At 45.5% G+C, this 15,339-nt stretch overlaps 2 gene segments (V, D, J or C); both read left to right on the top strand.

Annotated features, from left to right (window-relative positions):
* The first annotated feature begins 3,627 nt into the window (after positions 1-3,627).
* On the top strand, positions 3,628-4,109 carry LOC308375265 (immunoglobulin kappa variable 4-1-like). The segment is given in 2 exons: positions 3,628-3,676; positions 3,772-4,109.
* A 7,068-nt stretch (positions 4,110-11,177) lies between these two features.
* On the top strand, positions 11,178-14,739 carry LOC308375264 (Ig lambda chain C region-like). The segment is given in 3 exons: positions 11,178-11,233; positions 11,540-11,595; positions 14,438-14,739.
* The last annotated feature ends 600 nt before the right edge of the window (positions 14,740-15,339 follow it).

Genomic DNA, 15,339 nt, shown 5'->3' with positions numbered 1-15,339 from the left:
GGGTGACCAGACCACATAAATCCTGGATTAAAAATTAAAAAACAAATAACGCGTCAGGGTTAAGTGCTAGCCCTGCCTTGCCAGCGGGATGGTCGTGAGTGAAAACTCAGCCATAACCTCTGCCCTTCGACCGGCTTACAGAAGCTGAAGACTTCGCACACCGGTAGTTATACAATATAAACTGAATACATACACTGGACAATTCATAGACTGATGGGATGGTGGTTAGTGCGCTGTAGTTTTATATAATGGGATCACATATGTTGTATACATAGGGGGGTTCGGTAATGTTAGAGTAGTTAACGTTCTGCGTAAGAAGACTTCTCCAGGAAAATTGTCTGGGGATGATTCGATTTTATTGCTATAATGATTTTTTGAATGATGAAGTGTTTTAGAAAATTTAAGATTTTGGTACTTTGGTACTTTATTCTAATTGTGTCTGTAAGATACGGGATACGGACAGTTATATGCCTCTTAGAAAAGTTATTGGAGTATAAGTATGTGTTGTCACAAGATCTATGTTTTTTTCTTTTTATATGCTTTCACATGTTGTATATCATATTATGTGCCTTAACCATTCGGGACTGACCCGATGGTCTTTTATAATTGTTGAATGTGTGTTAATCTGGAGGAACAATAATATGTTATATTGGAGTGTAATGGAATTTCGTATGAACACGTATTGATAGTTTAAATTTACAGATGTTTAAAATAAGGTTAGTTATTGGGTTTTTGCTGTGTAGACGTTAGGATGGGCTTTTATTTCTGCAAGTGTATTGATAGTGTGTACTTTCTATGATATCATAAAATATTTTGTGTGTCAATTAGACACATAGGGGGGATATGTAGGATCTATTTTATGTTTAGATGAACATGGATTAACTCATCTGTATGAAAGTCTCACTTAGGAAAGACAGACTAGGGGGAAATAGTAACTTAGCCTTAGAAAGGATTCACTGATGTTAGAGGGAGCAATAAAGTTACTACACAGGCACATTCCAAGAAAGGAGGGGGTCCCGGGGGGTGCCTGTCACGACACACACACACACACACCTAGGAGGTTTCAGAGGAGTTAGAGAAGAGGGAATAGTTATTTCTGATTGGTTTTGGCAGACAACCAGATAGAACACACCCCACAATGTACAGGCCTTAAAATGGCCTGCAGACCATTCATACAATGAGATCGAGCTAATCCATGGACCATCTCCTTATTGTAGCTTATTGATTACAATAATAAACCTCCAGATTTCTACATCCTGCCTCTGGTCTTCTGATTGAAAGAAAATGTGTAGTGAGATCCTATTCTCGCTACATCACACGCTAGGCCAAAGTTCTTAATTTACTGATGGATTTATTTCTCTCTTTAATTCATTTGAAATCCAACGTCGAACTGGTTAAAAGCAGTAAAAACACAATCAACAGACAATCAAACCAAACATTCAAACCTAAAGAAATCAAAGAAATAAAGCATCATAAAGAGACAAACATACCTCGTTGGCTGCATAACGATTGAGAGGGGAAATGAGGCAAGGTAAACGTAATCACACTCATCAGCTTGGGCTCAGCGGTATACTACCATGACCGCGAGCCGGCGTCTCAGGTCTAGTCAGGTGCAATGTATGCTACCATAATAAAGGTGTGTGTGACCCCTGACCCCCATGACCTCACTTCCTACGAAACTAAACCCAATCATGAGAAAGACAAAAGGTAAAACAAACTTATCAAAACGAAAATAATCACCAAAAACAAAACTTGAACAAAGATAAACAAAACAAAATCTAAACAGTTACAGCTATGTCATGCTGTTTGTTTACATTATAAATGTGCATAAACATGTAGAGTTGTGCCGTGTAACCTTCTGCTCCTGTGATGCTTGAGCACCTCCTGCAGCAGCAATAGTGCAGTCATGTGGAGCCTGACTGAGGGAGGTTTTTGTACGGCGCTTTATCACTGTGTGAACACATAGCTACCACTGACAACATGGAATGTCTGACAGTAGTAAACTCCTGCATCCTCAGCCTGGACATTACTGATGGTCACACTAAACTCACTCCCTCCACTGGATCCTGCACCAACATATCGACTTGGAGTTGAACCATAACGTGAGTTTGTGTAATTTATTACAAGTTTGGGAGCCTCTCCAGTTTTCTGACGATACCAGTGGAGGTAGTTGGTGCTGGTGACGGGGCTGCTGCTTCTACAGTCCAGTTTGATGGTTTGTCCCACAAGAACAGCTTTCACTGCTGGAGTCTGAGTCACACTGATCTGGCCCTTGCATTCTGAAACATTGCAAACATTTCATAGCATATTGGTTTGTAAAACAAATTGTAAAATTGTTTCAAATAATCAATTTCAGTTTGTTAAAAACATTACCTGGAATACAGAACAGGAGTGCCCAGAGGTATTTAATTAGAAAAGTCATTCTTGTCAGATTGTTCTTCTAAAACAGGCTGGTGTTCAGTGTCCCAGTTCTCCTCTTTCTGACATATAAAGCTCTCAAGAGCAAGAGGTTCACTCTTTGGTTATGCAAATATGTCCAACCTCCCCAGTTTCTACCTGGCACCTTCTGATCCCCATTCCCTCTGCTGCTGAAAAGAAATAAAGAAGACTCATCAGTAGGCCAACAGTCTAAACCTTAATGATGTTTTGTTAGATTTATCTGGGCTAACAGCAATAACTGATTGGCCAGTGTGGTCCTACTTACTGACAGAAAGACTAAACAGTCCTCAGATCCACATCTGAACTGAGAGCAACCTCCAGAATCAACTAAATGGAGCAGTTTGAGTATGACAGAAATAATACAAATGGCATTATTGTTCTGCTAAAATCATTATCACATGGTATCAACACATTACTTTCTGTAGAGGTGAACCATACTCTTCCCTTATTGCACTGCTGCAGTCATCCAATAAGCACCCCTGGACTAGACCTGTGACCTAAACCTGGAGCCAGTTTACTTTTCGTTACTTTTTACGTTTTCTCAGACCAGGAACCTGAGTTACCATAAGCTGTTTGGGCAGTATAACAGAAGAGAGAGAATCTATCAGTCTTTCTATCTTGATCTGATGATTTGAAAAGGTTATGGAAGATAACAGTGTTGGCTTGTACCTGATGTCATTTCTATTTGAACTGTATTTATTTCTGATGACCGTCACAGAACCCAAAGCATAATCCACGTGAGAGCTGTCCGTGGTGACAGAGCAGTGGTGTGTAATATGATGATGACACTACTGTAATAATCATGACAGGAAGAACATAGAAACACTTTTGTGAGATGTGAATCTCTTAAATTCCAACATTAAACGGACTAAACAATAATTCAACGATAATTAATGTATTATCAAGTGTAATGTGGACACTGTTTATGGCACCCCCGGTTTACATGACACATTTTTTTTTAGCTTTGTATGAAATAATACTGCTTCATCATTTCTAACTGCTAAGAGACACATATCATATCTGAGTGTTAACACAGCAGTCTGTTTCACTCAGGAAGATCATTTACATAGGCTACATGTGTCAGTTTGCATGAGTGGTCACAGTTCTAGTCTTGGGGGGATTATTTATAGCCCTGTGAGTTCACCACTTCATGGGTAAGAGCTGATTCTCATAGTGGAGAACTCAACAATGACTTTCATCTTCATGTTCCTCTGGACACTTGTCCTCTGCTTTCAGAGTAAGTTTCATTTTATAATTCATCCTCTTTTTAAAAAAATCATATAGGTATGTGAGGTTAAATATTTCTCTGAATTCTTTCTGTTTTCTGAACAGAGTCATATGGACAGGTCACTGTGACTCAGACTCCTGCAGTGAAAGCTGTTCAACAGGGAGGATCAGTCACTCTCAACTGTAAAACCAGCAGTAATGTGTATGATGCAGGGAAATCAAACCTTGATTTATACTGGTACCAACAGAAACCTGAGGCAGCTCCTAAACTCATTGTCCGTCATGCCAAAACACTTCAGTCTGGGACTCCATCCAGATTCAGTGGCAGTGGAACTCACAGTGACTTCACTCTGACCATCAGTAATGTCCAGGCTGAGGATGCAGGAGTTTACTACTGTCAGAGTTACCACTATATCAACAGTATACTTCTGTTCACACAGTGATAAAGCGCCGTACAAAAACCTCCCTCAGTCAGGCTCCACATGACTGCACTCTGCTGCTGGAGCTCACTGCAGGTGCTGAAGGGTGTGATACACAGTAACTACACAAGTGGTCTGGAAGTCATTATTCACATCCTTGTTTATATCAGTTTGTAGTTATGACAGATGACAGATCGTTTTGCTTTGTTAATTCCAGTGGGTTGGGTTCTGTGGGAACAGAGAGCTTGACTGCATCTTAATGCATGGGACTGTGGATATGTGTGTGTGTGTGTGTGTGTGTGTGTGTGTGTGTGTGTGTGTGAGTGTGTGTGTACATGGGACTGTGGTTATGTTAGAGCTGACACTGCAACTATCTCTACCATTCAGTAATCTACATTCCTGTCAGATTTAAGATGGTGCTGTGGAAATCTACATTCCTGTCAGATTTAAGATGGTGCTGTGGAAATCTAAATTCCTGTCATATTTAAGATGGCGGTCGTGGAAATGCATATTCTGGATGGATGTAAGATCATTTTGGTTGAAATCTGAGTTACTGTCAGATTTAAGACGGTGCTTCCAAAAAAAAAAGCATAATTCTCTCTGATTGAAGATGGTGGTAGTGTAAATACAAAGTTTCTCTCAAATCTACAGAATTCTTCCCCGGTCAGGCTGTGTAAGGACAGCCAACATGTCATCAACAACAGACACCACAAACTGGAAGGTTTACATGTCAGACATTTATGGGACACTAGAATGCATTAGAGTGGTGCAGATTGCAGACAATACAATACTGTCAGGCGGGAATCGAACCCGGGTCGCTGGCGTCGTGAACCAGCGAGCTACGGAGTGAGCTAATACACGGATCCAATTGCGGTTAACAGTCAAAGTACTTGATTTATTAAACAACAAAAATCCAACGCACAGGAGACAAACTAGAAAGTTCAAACAGTTCCAAAAGCACAGAAGAAAACTCCAGAATGCAAAAAGAAGCAGCGCAGAAACGGCAGTTCAAAAATCCCAAAAAGGTACAAAGTTCAAAAGCGGCAGTCCATAAATCCCAAGAGAAAACAGGTGGTCAAAAACAGCAGTCAAAAAATCCCAAGAGATACAGGTGGTCAAAACGGCAGTCAATAAATCCAAAGGATACAGAAAATCAGAACGGCAGAGAAAATCCACAGGCAAAAATACAATAGGTACACGAGGCAAAAAGTACGGCAGAGAAAATCCACAGGCAAAAATACAATTGGTACACGAGGCAAAAAGTACGGCAGAGAACCGCAAACCGAGAACAGAGAACAGAGAACCAATTACTCACTTGACTGGAGACTCCTAACAACGCAGAAAAGAACAAGTGAAAAAAGCCCACTACTTATACCCCGCTTAACAAGCACCAACACAGAACAGGTGAGAACAGAAAATGAGAATCAGGTGGGCAACAGGTACACAAAGAAAACAATCTCCACTAGATGGCGCCAAAGTCATAGAATCTGTCACCGAGCGTGACAGTACCCCCCTCCTTAGGGGCGTCTCCTGACGCCCCCTTGGGGATCCGGATGCTTCTGATGGAAGTCTCTGATGAGTGATTTGTCAAAAATGTTCCGTGCTGGAACCCATGAGCGTTCCTCCGCATTGTAGCCCTCCCAGTCCACCAGGTACTGAATCCCGCGTCCCACCCGGCGGGAGTCCAGCAACCGGCGAACAGTGAAGGCGGGTTGCCCGCCCACGATGCGAGGAGTAGGGGGGGACCTGGAAGCCGGAGCCAGGGGTGAGGACAGGAGGGGTCGTAACAGGGAGACATGGAATGAGGGGTGAATCCTCAGGGAGCGGGGGAGTTGGAGCTGGTAGGTCACCGGGTTGATCTTTCGGACGACCCTGAATGGACCGATGAACCTGGGGGCCAGCTTGCGAGACTCCACTCGTAAGGGGATGTCCCGTGCGGACAGCCACACCCTCTGCCCAGGACGGAACGAAGGAGCAGGTCTCCGGCGCCGATTAGCCTGGGAACGGTTGGTCTCCGCCGTGCGCAGGAGGACCTGCCGGGTCCTCCTCCAGGTCCGCCTACACCTCTGCATATAACGTTGGACCGACGGCACCCCAACGTCCTCCTCCTGATCAGAAAATAGAGGAGGTTGGAAGCCAAACTGGCACTGAAAGGGAGAGAGGTTAGTGGCAGATGACTGGAGGGTGTTGTGCGCGTATTCCGCCCAAGGCAGCCATGTGCTCCAGGAGGAAGCATTGTCTGCCACCAGTGTCCTCAGAGTGGACTCGAGCTCCTGGTTCAGCCTCTCCGTCTGCCCGTTGGACTGGGGATGGAAACCAGAGGAGAGACTGGCCGTTGCCCCGATGACCTTACAGAAAGACCGCCACACCCTGGAGGCGAACTGGGGACCCCGGTCGGAGACTATATCCTGAGGAAGGCCAAAAACTCTGAACACATTATTAAAAATCAGTTTAGCAGTTTCAAGGGCAGATGGCAGTTTAGGAAGCGCAAGAAAACGACAGGCCTTTGAGAACCGGTCGACGATAACTAAAATTACAGAGTTACCGTCTGACACCGGAAGACCGGTCACAAAGTCCATAGAAATGTGAGACCATGGGCGGTGTGGGATAGGGAGCGGATGCAGCAACCCCTGAGGTCGCTGGTGGGGGTTCTTGCTCCGTGTGCAGACGGGACAGGACCCAACGAAGGACGCCACATCTTTCGCCATGCCAGGCCACCAGAAGCGTCTCCTAAGGAACTCCAGCGTTCGTTGGGCCCCAGGGTGGGCCGTGATGTGCGAGGCATGGCCCCACTGGAGCACCTGGGAGCGCACGGCTCGGGGAACGAAGAGGAGTCCGGGTCTTTCTGGTCCCGTGTTGGGCTCGTCCTGCTGCGCCCTTCGCACCTTGGCCTCGATTCCCCAGCGGATGGACGCCAAAATCCTGGAAGCAGGGATGACTGACCTCTCCTCCCGATCCTGGCCTGCCGGGGAGAATTGCCGGGACAAGGCATCGGGCTTGAGGTTTTTTGACCCAGGGCGGTAGGAGAGGGTGAAGTCAAAGCGACAAAAAAAAAGGGACCACCGAGCCTGGCGTGGATTGAGACGCTTTGCCACCTGGAGATATTCCAGGTTCCGGTGGTCGGTCCACACCAAGAACGGATGTTGAGCACCCTCCAGCCAGTGCCTCCATTCCTCAAGCGCCATCTTAACGGCCAACAACTCCCGATCGCCGACATCGTATCGGGACTCCGCAGGACTCAGTCGATGGGAGAAGAAGGCACAGGGGTGGATCTTGCCGTCCGGGGCCCGCTGGGAAAGGATAGCCCCCACCCCCACCTCCGAGGCATCCACCTCAACAATGAAGGGCAGGGCTGGGTCGGGAAGGACGAGGATGGGCGCGGATGAGAAGCGGGTCTTGAGTTCGCGGAACGCCTTGTCCGCCCGAGAACTCCAAACAAAGGGACCCCTGCTCTTCTTGGTGAGAGCGGATATAGGCTCCGCCACTGTGCTGAAACCCCGGATAAACTTCCTGTAAAAGTTAGCGAACCCCAAGAACTGCTGGACCCCCTTGATAGAGCTAGGAGGTTCCCATTCCCTCACAGCTTTAGTTTTCCCTGGGTCCATTTCTATCTGGGCCTCTCGGAGGATGTAACCCAGAAAGGCCACCTCAGACTTATGGAACTCACATTTTTGGGGTTTTACAAAAAGGTGGTTCTGGAGAAGCCTCTGGAGCACCTGTCGAACGTGCAGGCGGTGTTCCTGCAAAGAGCTAGAAAAGATTAAAATATCATCCAGATAGACAAAAACAAAACGGTTAATCATGTCGCGGAGACAGTCATTAATAAGGGCCTGGAAGACAGCTGGAGCATTAGTGAGACCGAATGGTAAGACCTGGTATTCGTAGTGGCCTGATGGTGTATTGAAGGCCGTCTTCCATTCGTCCCCCTTCCGGATGCGAATCAGGTGGTAGGCATTACGCAAATCCAGCTTAGTGAAGATGGTCGCCCCTGCCAGTAGGTCGAATGCCGAAGACATCAGAGGAAGAGGGTAGCGGTTTCGGACGGTGATCTTGTTCAAGGCCCTATAGTCAATGCAGGGCCTCAGGGACCCGTCCTTCTTCCCCACGAAGAAGAAGCCTGCTCCAGCAGGGGATGTGGAGGGTCGAATGAAGCCAGAGGCCAGCGCATCCCGGATGTAGTCGTCCATGGCCTTCCGTTCTGGGCGGGAAAGAGAAAAAATTCGCCCACGGGGCGGGCTGGTGCCCGGATGCAGCTCGATCGAGCAATCGTAGGACCGGTGGGGGGGAAGGGTAGCAGCTCGGCTCTTGCTGAAAACCTCCTGTAGGTCCAGATACTCTGCGGGAACCTGAGATAGTTCAGAGGGGTCGGGAGGGTGGGGAGGCAGAAAAAGAGGGTCCACGAAAAGGCAGGTGGCATGACAGGTAGGACCCCACCCTAGGATGTGGCCAGTCACCCAGTCGACATGGGGGTTATGGCGGTTCAGCCAGGGGTAACCTAAAATAACAGAAAACTCAGGGGAACAGATTAGGTTCAAGTCAATCTCCTCACGATGATTACCTAACTGTAATCTCACCTGAGAAGTCACCCGGGTCACACTGCCACTCCCCAGAGCTCGTCCGTCAAGGCCTGTGATGGCCAGAGCCTTATCAAGGACGACCAGGGGAATCTTGAGCCTCCGTGCTAGGCCTTCGTCAATAAAATTGCCAGCCGCTCCAGAGTCCAACAGAGCCAGGCAAGAATAGTCTGTCTCCCCCCAGGAGATGGAAACTGGGAGGTATACTGCCTGATCGGGGAGCTGGGAGGATAAGGTAGCGCCCGTCACAACCCTCCCCTGGTCGGACGGACATGGCCTTTTCCCTGAAGCTCGGGGCAGGAAGAGCGGCGGTGACCTAGCTCACCGCAGTACAAGCAGCGCCCCTCACGCAGTCGCCGCTCTCTCTCCATGGTTGACAGTCGTGATGCTCCTATCTGCATGGGTTCAGGATCGTCCTGGACCGGAGAACGCCAAGGGCCTCCCTCTGGTGTCTTCTGGACGAAGCCCTGACACCTGCGGCGCTCCCTCATCCGAGTGTCCAACCGGATGGCGTGGGCGATCAGTGGCTCGAGATCGGTGGGGCAGCCCACAGAGGCTAGCCCGTCTTTCAGGGAGTCTGAAAGCCCGTAATGGAAAGCAGTAACCAGGGCATGCTCATTCCAATCACTCTCCTTGGCGAGAGTGCGGAATGCGATGGCGTAATCTGCAACACTCCGCTTGTCCTGGCGAATGGTCATAAGGAGCCTTGCTGCATCCTGGCCAACAGCCTTCTGGTCAAAGACCAGTAGCATCTCCTCCTGGAATGCTGCGAAAGTACGGCATTCGGGACCCTGTTTGTCCCAGACAGCTGTGGCCCATTCCAGAGCCCTGCCAGAGAGAGTGGTAATCACAAATGCAATGCGAGACTTGTCTGTGGGAAAGGTTAAGGGGCGGAGATCAAAGTTCAATCTGCATTGTGTAAAAAATCCTCTGCACCCACCTGGATCGCCATTGTAGTACTGGGGAGTGGACAGCCGAGGCTCTGGGCTTGCATGGGAAGGAGGAGCGGTGTACCCAGGTGCTGGTTGCTGTTGCCATGTTGCCCCAGCCTGAACCAGTTGTTGCAACCTCTGCTCATGGCGAGCTAAATCCTCCCGCTGGAGCTCAAGATCCCTTTGCTGGCGACTTAAACGCTCACCTTGTTGCACCAACGCCTGCTCATGTTGCTCCACGCGTGCTTGAGCGCGAAGGAACAACTCCTTCATGTTCTCCATCTGTTCGGAAACCCCCGCTGGATCCATAATGTCTGCGTTGTTCTGTCAGGCGGGAATCGAACCCGGGTCGCTGGCGTCGTGAACCAGCGAGCTACGGAGTGAGCTAATACACGGATCCAATTGCGGTTAACAGTCAAAGTACTTGATTTATTAAACAACAAAAATCCAACGCACAGGAGACAAACGAGAAAGTTCAAACAGTTCCAAAAGCACAGAAGAAAACTCCAGAATGCAAAAAGAAGCAGCGCAGAAACGGCAGTTCAAAAATCCCAAAAAGGTACAAAGTTCAAAAGCGGCAGTCCATAAATCCCAAGAGAAAACAGGTGGTCAAAAACAGCAGTCAAAAAATCCCAAGAGATACAGGTGGTCAAAACGGCAGTCAATAAATCCAAAGGATACAGAAAATCAGAACGGCAGAGAAAATCCACAGGCAAAAATACAATAGGTACACGAGGCAAAAAGTACGGCAGAGAAAATCCACAGGCAAAAATACAATTGGTACACGAGGCAAAAAGTACGGCAGAGAACCGCAAACCGACATCTAAAAGTCCCCCCCCCCCCCCCCCTTAGCGAATACAAAATGTTGCGCTGGCAAAACACGCCAACATGCACACACAAACACCATTAGGCGTATATATTTTTTTATTTTACGCTCGAATAAGATACTTCGGCTATTGTATTGGGAAAGTAGACAGGACTAAGAGAAAGCTATCAGAAACATGGTCAGCACTCTGTGTGCTGAAGCGTTCTTCAAAACACTGATGAAAGGCATGATTTGGTACAGCAGCTAAACACATACACAATGAAGCAGGTGCTTGGCAGCGATCTGACTCCTTAATTAGAACAACCTAGGGTTAGTAGTGCGATGATGAGCTATATGGCAAGGCTAAACGTCTGTCTGACCACTACAACAGAGACATAGCAATAACGTTTACTGCACAACTTCTATCATTCAGTATTGAGTTATAACATTATCACAACAGTGATGTATGGCATGACCCCCTACAGGCATGCACATGTTAGGTGTTCATGAACAGTATGGATATATGCTTGCCTCCTACATTAGTAAACCATCTTTCTTAAACCCAAGTCAACCAGAGCATTTCACTGTGCAAGTATTAACACTGAATATACATTAAAGCTCCAGTTACAGTTTAACTGTTTTTGATCTGGGTACAGCATTACGCTTGTTCTCTAAACTGTGAGAAATACTGGAGTTATACCAGTACTCCTATCCTGGGGAATATCCCAAACCTGTCTTCCAGATAAGGAGACAGAATCTCCATAAAGACCATAGCAGGAAGATGGAGAAGGAGACAGGCCCAGTGTCCTCTGGTAAAGTGGATTGTGTAACAGTCAGGTAGAAGACTGAACAGTGTGTAGTAGGATGAGTGCACCAGGGGAGATGGATGAGAACAAGGGGACCTCAGATGATGAGCAGAACTGGATTGGACATGACCCTGGCATAATCTCCTTTATGCTATATTTGCTTTTCCAACTTTTACTTCACAATATTCTCTTTCTTTTATAGGCTGATTAAAATGTAACGCCAGTATCGAACAGTGATATGTCATACAGTTTGTTTCCATTATAAATGTGCAGAAACATGTTTCCTTCAAACATGTAGAGTTGTGCCGTGTAACCTTCTGCTCCTGTGATGCTTCAGCACCTCCTGCAGCAGCAGCAGTGCAGTCATGTGGAGCCTGACTGAGGGAGGATTTTGTACGGCGCTTAATCACTGTGTGAACACATGTATACTGTTGGGATAGTGTAAACTCTGACAGTAGTAGAGTCCTGCATCCTCAGCCCGGACATCACTGATGGTCAGACTAAAGTCACTCCCATAAGCGGATCCTGCACCAACAAATCGACTTGGAGTTGAACCATAACGTGAGTTTATGTCATATATTAAAAGTTTGGGAGCTTCTCCAGTTTTCTGAAGATACCAGGAGAGGTAGTCGTTGTGGATGGGGCTACTGCTTCTGCAGTCCAGTTTGATAGTTTGTCCCACAAGAACAGCTTTCACTGCTGGAGTCTGATTCACAATGTACTGGCCCCTGCATTCTGAAACATTGAAAATATTGCATATCATCACAGTTTGTAAAACAAATTGTTAAAATTATTTCAAATAATCAATTTCAGTTGTAAAATAATTTACCTGGAATACAGAACAGGAGTGCCCAGAGGAATTTAATGAGAAAAGTCATTCTTGTCAGATTGTTCTTCTACAACAGGCTGGTGTTCAGTGTTCCAGTTCTCCTCTTTCTGAGATATAAAGCTCTCAAGAGCAAAAGGTTCACACTTTGGTTATGCAAATATGTCCAACCTCCCCAGTTTCTAACTGGCACCTTCTGATCCCCATTCCCTCTGCTCATGAAAAGAAATAAAGAAGACTCTTCAGTAGGCCAACAGTCTAAACCTAAATGATGTTTTGTTAGATTTATCTGGGCTAACAGCAATAACTGATAGGCCAGTGTGGTCCTACTTACTGACAAGACTTAACAATCCTCAGACCCACAACTGAACTGAAAACAACCTCCAGGAAAAACTAAATGGAGCAGTTTGAGTACGACAGAAGTAATACAAATGGCTTCATTGTTCTGCTAAAATCATTATCACATGGTATGAACACATTACTTCCTGTAGAGGTGAACCATACTCTTTCCTTATTGCATTAGTGTAATCATACAATAAGCACCCCTGGACTAGACCTGTGATCTAAACCTGGAGCCAGTTTACTTTTCAATCTGTGCACCTGACTCTCCTGTTGGGAATAAGGAATTCAAACCTGTCTACCACAGAAGGGAGAATTGCCATACTGTAGAATGTCTTCTTTTTTAATGATTACAATTCATGAGATTTAATGTCGCTTGGGCAAACTTAGCCTATTAATGCTGTTTGGCATTTATGAAATATAAAAAAATGTGAAGTATAAAAATTCTTGTACTAAGGACGATGGAAGAAATACAAATTCAAAACTGAAATTAACCATGACAGATTTCGTGATGTGCTGAATGTAACAGTAACTGTATTGCTGTCAGTCAGAGTCGCTGTACAGTGAAGAGGTTTTTGTACAGCGTCTCTATGAGTCTGTATCACTGTGGTGGACTTTCGGTGGCGGCACAAGACTCGATGTTGGAAGTAAGTAATATCATCCTTGGTCTGCTCCTATATAATGTATTGGTCTACATCGTAACGCGTTCGTTAATTTGCCTTCATTGTATCATTTGGTTTTGAAATTAATATATGTTTCAATTGTGTGCTTTAGATAAGGCATACACTTGCGAGTCTGGTTTGGTAATGAAACGAAATAGGCTACTGATAAAATTCTGTGCATTTTTATCCGTAATGACTAATGTGATTGGTAGCATATCTTACCTGAGTCAATTTTGCCTGGGATATCAGAAATGAAAGGTGTCTTACTAGTGCGCATCAGAGGAGGGGTTTTTGTACGGCCGGGCCACAGATAGCGTTTGTATCACTGTGGTACACGTTTGGAGGCGGCAGTAGACTTGACGTTGGAAGTAAGTAAACGGTCATACATTTGGATTATTCTGTCAGTATGTGTAGTATGTTACTTAAGGTGTAATATGTTGCGCTATGAGCAGAGCAGTTTATGACGGCTACCAATGATCTCTGTTTAAACATTTTCGAACTTTTCGTAAGAGTGCAGAAGTTATGCTTCGAGTCGACCGTAACTCCGTAGTCGTATACAAACTTACTGTGTAGGTTTTGTGCATTGACTTTTTCATTCTAATTACTCCTCCAAATACCAGACATCCCTAGCATGTATTTTCAGAAAATAGGAAGGAAGATATTTCATGTCCATCATGTTTGTAAATTCGTGTTAGTGGAGGTAGTGTTGAAATCTTCCCCATTGAATGTAGCCTCTGTGCTTTGATCATAACTGTGAGTTTTACTCGGAACTGTGTATACCGACTCAGAATACACATGTGCGTGTGTTTGGGAAACTAGTGATCGGAAGATATGAACTGTCCTACAGGGTTTATAACCTCGTGTTACTCTGGTTGTGCTGCGCGTCAAAAAGTGGGTTATCCGTTAGACCGAGACTGACCTAATACTGAAATTTGTCACGATGTTTCACTGACACATTTCTCCAAAATATTCACACCATAGTCATAGCATTTGCGCAGATATGTCTGTCTTTGCGACGTGTTTTTAGGCTTATCTTTCTAATCAAGGAGCTTGTCAGTAACATGTTGTCAGAAGCTGATTGCATCAACATGCACATCATTAGTTCTTCCAGACTGTTTAAAAACGTTATCGCTAGTTCCAGTGAAGGGTATCTGTAATGTAGCTACCATCATATTGCATAATATCACATTAAAAGTGGGGGTGTCATTTTTCAGCAGACGACCTTGTTTATTTCTTTCAGTACATATTCGCGATATTTCGAAGGAGACACCAGTCGCTAACGTATTGTTGTTAGCATGCACATAATGCACTGTAATTTACTGTCATATTGCATCTGTAGGCCTAATATAATTTGTACAACAGACGACGTCGTTCATTCCTTCCTGTACCGCTTCGTTTTATTTCTCAGGTGACACCACTCCCAAACTCACAGTCCTGCCCCCCCTGCACACCAGTGGGAGTTCAGCAACGTTGATGTGCCTGGCTAACGGAGGCTTCCCGTCCGACTGGACGCTGAGCTGGAAGGTAGCGGGGAGCAGCAGGAGCGGGGAGACCAGTCGCTTGGGCCCACAGAAGGACGGCCTGTACAGCTGGAGCAACACCCTGACCCTCCCTCTCCAGGAGTGGACCCAGGGGGTCTCAGTGACCTGCGAGGCAAAGCAGGGGTGCCACACTGTCACTGAGATTCTGAAGAAATCAGACTGCTCCTAGGGTCCCCTTTCAAATGTCTGTCGTTAGCCTGATTAAAAGTGTATTTGATAAAGACTCTTCATCTCTGATAGGGACTCTCTCTTATCTCTGTTATGTGAAGCACTGAGTCACTGTCTTTCCCTCCCTTTCCACCTCTTTAACAGCATTTGGGAATCTGAAGTGCTTGTTACTTTGACACTTTCATGTGTTTTGACCATTTATTAATAAAGGAGTTCGATGAAATTCATGAGAGCCTTGATTTCATTTTTTGTGTGTCTTAACTTTGATATATATTTCCAGATGTTTGATTGGTCCACCCAATAAAGTGGTTAAAGCTACTGACCTAATCATGTTGAAATGTACAGTAGCCTATATTCTTTAAAAAGTTATTCTACTCACTGACAACCCTTCTGTCAAATAGCTCCTAAAATAAAACTGAAATCAATAACAACACAACTGTATAACTAACATGGGAAATGACTCCACCGCCAAGAATGTTCTCATTTCCATTTTTAATAAAATAGCATTATCAAATTGAACAATGGTATATGGAATTTGACATCCCTTTATCATTACAACCATATTATGTAGCTAGTAAAACCAATAGCAGGTCCATTATGA

This window comes from Sprattus sprattus (assembly GCF_963457725.1).
Source record: "Sprattus sprattus genome assembly, chromosome: 14".
In the NCBI taxonomy this organism is placed as follows: Eukaryota; Metazoa; Chordata; class Actinopteri; order Clupeiformes; family Clupeidae; genus Sprattus; species Sprattus sprattus.
Note: the sequence above shows the minus strand (reverse complement) of the source record. Positions and strands in the feature narration are given on the sequence as shown.